The 7637-nt window shown below is 43.2% G+C and overlaps 1 protein-coding gene across 3 annotated transcripts in view; it reads right to left on the reverse strand.

Moving 5' to 3' along the window:
• grik4 (glutamate receptor, ionotropic, kainate 4) overlaps nucleotides 1-7637 on the reverse strand; it is a 189578-nt gene that overhangs the window by 151566 nt on the left and 30375 nt on the right. The window lies entirely within an intron of this gene.

Below are 7637 nucleotides of genomic sequence, written 5' to 3' on the forward strand. Positions count from 1 at the left end.
TTGGTAACTAAATATCCCAGGATATAGATGCTTCAGGTGGGATAGAGAGGGAGGTAAAAGGGGTAGAGGAGTTGCATTTCTGGTCAGAGAGGATATCACAGCTGTGCTGAAGGAGGGCACTATGGAGGACTTGAGCAGTGAGGCAATATGGGCAGAGCTCAGAAATAGGAAGGGGTGCGGTAACAATGTCGGGATTGTACTACAGGCCTTCCAACAGCAAGCGTGAGATAGAGATACAAATATGTAAACAGATTGGGAAAAGATGTAGGAGCAACAGGATGGCAGTGATAGGAGATTCTAATTTTCCCAACATTGACTGGGATTCACTTAGTGTTAGAGGTTTAGATGGAGCAGAATTTGTAAGGAGCATCCAGGAGGGTTTTCTGGAGCAGTATGAGAATAGTCCAACTCGGGAAGGGACCATACTGAAGCTGGTATGAATGAGCCCAACCAGGTAGTTAAAGTTTCAGTCAGAGATTACTTTGAGAATAGTGATCACCATTCCATAAGTTTTAGAATACTCATGAACAAAGATGAGAGAGGTCCTAAAAGGAAGAGTGTTAAATTGGGGGAAGGCCAATGATAGCAAAATTCAACAGGAGCTGAGGAATGTGGATTGGGAGCAGCTGTTTGAAGGTAAATCCACATTGGATATGTGGGAGGCTTTTAAAGAGAGGTTGATTAGAGGGCAGGAGAGACATGTTCCTGTGAAAATAAGGGATAGAAATCGCAAGATTAGGGAATCAATGGATGACAGGTGAAATTGAGAGACTAGTTAAAAGGAAAAAGGAAGCATACATCCAGTCTAGGTGACTGAAGACAGGTGAAGCTTTGGAAGAACATCGAGAAAATAGGACCAATCTGAAATGAGGAATTAAGAGAGAGAAAAGGGGTCATGAAGTATCTTTAGCAAACAGGGTTAAAGAAAATCCCAAAGCCTTTTATTCGTATACAAGAAGCAAGAGGGTAACTAGAGAAAGGTAACAAGGACAAAGGAGGAAAGTTATGTGTGGAGTCAGAGAAAACGGGTGAGATTTTTACTGAGTACTTTGTATCAGTATTCATCGAGGAAATGACATGATGGATGCTAAGGTTTGGGATAGATCTTTGATTCTCTAGATTAAGTTGGCATAAAGAGGGAGGAAGTGCTCGGTATTCTAAAAGGGAATAAGGTGGACAAGTCTCCTGATCCAGATGGGATCCATCACAGGTTACTGAGGGAAGCGAGAAAGGAAATAGCTGGGGCCTTAACAGATACTTTTGCAGCATCCTTGAACATGGGTGAGGTCCCAGAGGAATGGAGAGTTCCTAATGTTGTCTCCTTGTTTAAGAAGGACAGCAGGGATAATCCAGGTAATTATAAACCGGTGAGCCTGATGTCAATGGTAGGGAAGCTACTGGAGAAGATACTGAGGGATAGGATCTATTCCCATTTGGAAGAAAATAGGCTTATCAGAGATAGGCAACATGGCTTTGTGCAGGGAAGGTCTTACCTTACCAACCTAATAGAATTATTTGAGGAAACGACAAAGTTGATTGATGAGGGAAGGGCTGTAGATGTCCTTTACATGGACTTCAGTAAAGTGTTTGATAAGGTTCCACATGGTAGGCTGTGGAGAAAGTGAAGTCGTACGGGGTCCTGGGTGTACTTACTAAATGGATAAAAAAACTGGCTGGGCAACTGGAGACAGAGTAGTGGTGGAAGGGAGTTTCTCAAAATAGAGAACTGTGACCAAGGATCTGTGCTGGGACCACTGTTGTTTGTGATATACGTAAATGATCTGGAGGAAGGTATAGCAAGTTTGCAGATAACACTAAGATTGGTGGAGTGGCAGATAGTGAAGGGGATGGTCTGAGAATACAGCAGAATATAGATGGATTGGAGGGCTTCACAGAATCCCTGCAATGTGGAAACAGGCCCTATGGCCCAACAAATTTACACTGACTTTCCGAACAGTAACCCACCCAGACCCATTCCCATACCCTGTTATCCTGTATTTACCCCTGACCGATACACCGAACCTTCACAATCATGAAAACTATGGGCAATTTAGCACGGCCAATTCACCTAACCTGCACATCCTTGGATTGTGGGAGGAAACTGGAGCACCAGGATGAAACCCATGCAGACATGGGGAGGAAATGTGCAAACTCCACGCAGTCGCCCGAGGCTGGAATTGAACTTGGGTCCCTGGCACTGCAAGGCAAGAGAGCAAACCACTGAGCCACTGTGCTGTGGAGAAATGGCAGATGGAGTTCAATCTGGGCAAATGCGAGGTGATAAAGCTTGGAAGATCCAATTCAAGAGTGAACTGTGCAGTAATTGAAAAAGCCCGTGGGGAAAATGGATGCACAGAAAGATCTAGGTATTCGGGTTTACTGTACCCTGAAGGTGGCAAAACAGGAGAACTGGCTGGGCAACAGCAGACAGAAAATAGTAGTGGAAGTGAGTTTCCGAAAATGGAGCACTGTGACTAGTGGTGTTCCACAAGGATCAGTGCTGGGACCACCATTGTTTGTGATATACATAAATGATCTGGACGAAGGTATAGTGGTCTGATTAGCAAGTTTGCAGATTAAGCTAAGATTGGTGGAGAAGCAGATAGTGAAGGTGACTCTCAGAGAATGCAGCAGAATGTAGATAGATTGGAGAGTAGGGTGGAGAAATGGCAGATGGAGTTCAATCCAGGGAAATGTGAGGTGATGCATTTTGGAAGATCCAATTCTAGAGCAAACTATACAGTAAATGGAAATGCCCTGGGGAAAATTGATGTACAGAAAAATCTGGGTGTTCAGGTCCATTCTACCCTGAAGTTGGCAACACAGGTCGATAGAGTGGCCAAGAAGGCTTACGGCATACTTTCCATCATCAGATGGGATATTGAGTACAAGAATTGGCAGGTCACGTTACAGTTGTATAAGACTTTGGTTAAGCCACATTTGGAATACTGCATACAGTTCTGGTCGCCACATTACCAAAAGGATGTGGATGCTTTAGAGAGGGTACAGAGGAGGTTCACCAGGATGTTGCCTGATATGGAGGGCACTAGCTATGAAGAAAGGTTGAGTAGATTAGATTAGATTACTTACCGTGTGGAAACAGGCCCTTCAGCCCAACAAATCCACACTGACCTGCTGAAGCGCAACCCACCCAGACCCATTCCCCTACATTTACCCCTTCACCTAACACTACGGGCAATTTAGCATGGCCAATTCACCTAACCTGCATATTTTTGGACTGTGGGAGAAAACCGGAGCACCTGGAGGAAACCCACGCAGACACAGGGAGAACGTGCAAACTCCACACAGACAGTTGCCTGAGGCGGGAATTGAACCCGGGTCTCTGGCGCTGTGAGGCAGCAGTGCTAACCACTGTGCCACCATGTCGCCCACTGTGCCACCATGCTGCCCAGTAGATTAGGATTATTTTCATTAGAAAAATGGAAGTTAAGGGGGACCTGATTGAGGTCTACAAAATCATGAGATGTATAGACAGGGTGGATAGCAAGAAGCTTTTTCCCCAGAATGGGGTCTCAATTACTAGAGGTCACGTGTTCAAAGTGACAGGGGAAAAGTTTAAGGGAGATACGCGTAGAAAGTTCTTTACACAGAGAGTGGTGGTTGCCTGGAACGCGTTGCCAATGGAGGTGGTAGGGGTGGGAACGATAGCATTATTGAAGATGTATCTAAGACAGATACATGAATGGGCAGGGAGCAAAGGGATACAGATCCTTAGAAAATAGATGACAGGTTTAGATAGAGGATCTGGATTGATGCAGTCTTTGAGGGCCGAAGGGACTATTCCTGTGCTGTAATTTTCTTTGTTCTGTATAAACAAAGAAATAATTAATGCCTGTAAAAATGGTATGGCAATTATCATGTGGGATTTTAATCTACATGTTGATTGGTCGAATCAGGTCAGTCAGGATAGCCTTGAGGAGCAGTTCGTTGAGTGTATCCATGATAGTTTTCTTGAACAGTATATAATGGAACCGACGAGGGAAGAAGCTTGTCCTAGATCTGGTCCTGTGTAATGAGACAGGCATAATTAATGATCTCATAGTTGGGGATCCACTTGGAAGGAGCGATCACAATATGGTTGAATTTAGGATATAGATGCAGAGTGTGAAGACAAAATTCAATTCCAGGGTCCTGTGCCTAAACAAGGGAGATGACAATAGGATGAGGGAGGACTTGGCTAAAGTAGACTGGAAAGAAAAGATTTTATAGTGGGATAGTTAATGAGCAATGGAGGACTTTCAAAGCAACTTTTCAAAGTGCTCAGCAAAAGTATGTTCCTGTGAAAAGGAAGGACTGTAAGAAAAGGGGTAGTCTGCCCTGTGTGTCGAAGGAAATTAGGAAGGCAATCAAATTCAAAGAGAAGGTATACAAAGTGGTATACAAAGATCAGTGGGAAACTAGAAAATTGGGAAAGCTTCAAAAATCAACAGACAGCCACAAAAAAACGTTATAAAGAAAAGATAGAACATGAGAACAAACTAGCACAAGATATAAAGACAGACAGCAAAAGTTTCTATAAATGCATAAAACAAAAAAAAGAGTGGCACCTCACAAACGGGGTGAATTTGTGGGGTGAATTTGTTCTTGCAGAATTACATTTTATTTTGCCTCAAAATCTGCAGAAATCCATATAAAAATCTGTAAATCCCACTTTAGAAATAGGATCAATCTGAAATAACATTGGGACCCAGATAGACTTTAACTTCACAACTTCAAGGCAATATCTGAGCTGAGATTGCACCGATTGTTAAAAGCTATCTTGAGAATGTAACTTTAAAAAAGTTCTGGGACTTACATATGGAGGAACCGAAACTAACACGATCATTCTAAAAGGTGAAGAACTTAAGTTAATTTGTTTAATATTACATTCCATGATACTGCAATCCTGTTGCTACAAATGTCTGGGTTTTATGATTCTGCTCCACCACCACCTGAAGAAGCAACGCTTTGAAAGCTAGTGCCTCCAAATAAACGTGTTGAACTACAACCTGGTGTTGTGTGATTTTTAACTTTGTACACCCCAGTCATGACCTCCAAATCATGACTGCCCAGTGATGTAGTTGATGCTACTTCAGTAAATGTTTTTAAAGTGAAGACAGATTTTTTTTGAACAATGAAGGAATTGAGGGTTATGGTGAGAGGGTGGGTAAGAGGAGCTGAGGTCACGAAAAGATCAGCCATGGTCTTATTGAATGTCGGAGCAGACTTGAAGGGCCATATGTCCTACTCCAGCTCCCAGATCTTATGTTTTGTTCTTATGTTTCAACTGATGACTTTGTGACCTCGTTATTACACAGTCAGGAAAAACCCTAGGATATGTGTCCTGCAAAAGTTCAGTTGCATCAGGTTCCACTGGCTTTTCAGCCAAAGTGGACAGCACTCCTGCCGGTGAACCAGCCATATCGTTAGCAAGGACAAATTCTACTCCTGAAGCTGAGAGTTTGTCCAGTACTCCTACCACAACTTCTCCACTCTTCACTGGACACTCTAACCTCACTTTACATAACTGAGCACTTCTCATCTCACCATGAATTCTCATTACTCGTACTTATCTGGCAATAGTCCTTCAGAAGTAAATAAATTCTCATCTTTCAACATCAAAGATTGATAGGATCCTGTTTCTCTTAATATTGTAACCTCTTTGCCTGCTGCTCCTGACCTATGTAAATAACTTTACCTTTGCAGGTATATGATTTGAGAAGGTCTGGCATTTCCTCCCTAACTAACCTCCAGCAGCTTGTACATTCTGGTGCAGATTTCTAGCCTTCACTCTGCTTTCCATGGCCACTCCAACAAAATTCACTGGCTTATCTTATTTTACTACATCTGGCTTCCCAGTGCTTTTCCTAACCCACCAACACTGTGATTTCATGTGGCTGACTTTATTGCAGTGAAAACACCAGGGTTTTTCTACTTCTCTCACCCCTTCAAGGGTTTCCTTTTCACTCTGTGGTAAGTTATTCTTATGATCTTCACCAAGACCTACCTTTCCTTTTCCATGTGAGGATTTCTCTTTTCCCCAGTACTCACAGATTGAAATTGATTTTAAAAGCCAAACTTTGATTTATGGACCAACTCATAATCATCAGCTGCTAACCTTGCTGTTTTAACACTCTGCTTTTCCACATGAGTTCTCACTACCTCAGGAAGTTAATTTTTGAACTCCTCTAAAATAATCGTCTCTCTAAGAGCGTTGTAGGTTTCCCCTATTTTTAATGTCACTACCTATTTATCAAAATTACTTTATTTGATCCTTTCAAACTCAATGTAGATTTGACCAGGATCCCTTCTTAGATTCCTGAAACATTGTCTATAGGCTTCTGGTACAAGCTCATATGCACTTTCAATGGCTTTCTTCACCTCCTCGTATGCCCCATATACCTGCTCTGATAGGGATGTGAATACCTCACTCGCTCGACCTACAAGTTTTGTTTGGATCAACAAACCCACATGGTCACTGGCCACTGCATTTGTTTAGCCACCTTTTCAAATGAGATGAAAAAGGCTTCCACATCTTCCTCATCAAACTTAGGCAATGTTTGAAGCTATTTAAACAGTTTCTCATTTCAGCCATGGCGACCTTCAGCTACCATGGGTTTGCTCATCCTCACTCTCTTCTTCACTAAACTTACTTTCAGTCTTCACCTCCATCCTTTCCTGTCCAAGTGTCAATTTTTGAAGTTCAAACTCCTCTTTCTTCCTTTCCTCCCTCTCTCTCTCTCTTGCTTTTTGTTCTCCAAGAGTGAGTGTTTCCTTTGCTTGTTTCTCTGTTTTTAATCGTAATTCAAACTGTTTCATTTCTGTTGCCCTTTCCTTGTCTTTTGCCTCTAACTCAAGCTGCTTCATTTTCAATTGAATTTTAGCCATCTATAAAGATTCTGATGGCATTTTTGCAAGGTTTGAATGTGAGCAGCAGCTAAGACAAGACAGTTTGTTTTAAAATTACTTACCGGTAGCGGGCAGCGGTGTTTTTTTTCTCTTCACAGAAAGAGCGGGAGCAGCAGCGGAAGTGACGAAGACCAGAGGGGCAGCCGGTAGGTTTTTTTTCCCTTTAAAAGTGCGCAGGAGACGAACCCGAGGCACTACAGAGGTAGTGTCTCCCACCCGCCCTCCTCCTCTAACCTAAATAATAAGACCCATTGTGGTAAGTCGGTAAGCGCTGCATTTTGCTTGTTGTATTCTTTAGACCCAGTTTTTTTTAAAAAAAGGATACTTTCAGAGGGATGGCAGTGAAGGCAGTGCAATGTTCCTCTTGCAACATGTTTGAGGTGAGGGATGCCATGGTCGTCCCTGCTGATTACACTTGCAGAAAGTGCACCCATCTCCAGCTCCTCCAAGACCGTGTTAGGGAACTGGAGCTGGAGTTGGATGAACTTAGGATCATTCGGGAGGCAGAGGGGGTCATAGATCGGAGCTTTAGGGAAGTAGTAACTACAAAGATTGCAGACAGATGGGTGACAGTGAGGGGGACTGGGAGGAAGCAACCAGTGCAGGGACCCCCTGCAGCCGTTCCCCTCAAGAACAAGTATACCGTTTTGGATACTTATGGGGGGGAACGACTTACCAGGGGTAAGCAATGGGGTGCAGGCCTCTGGCACGGAGCCTGTTCCCGTTGC

This window comes from Chiloscyllium plagiosum, chromosome 35 (assembly GCF_004010195.1).
Source record: "Chiloscyllium plagiosum isolate BGI_BamShark_2017 chromosome 35, ASM401019v2, whole genome shotgun sequence".
NCBI classification, from domain to species: domain Eukaryota; kingdom Metazoa; phylum Chordata; class Chondrichthyes; order Orectolobiformes; family Hemiscylliidae; genus Chiloscyllium; species Chiloscyllium plagiosum.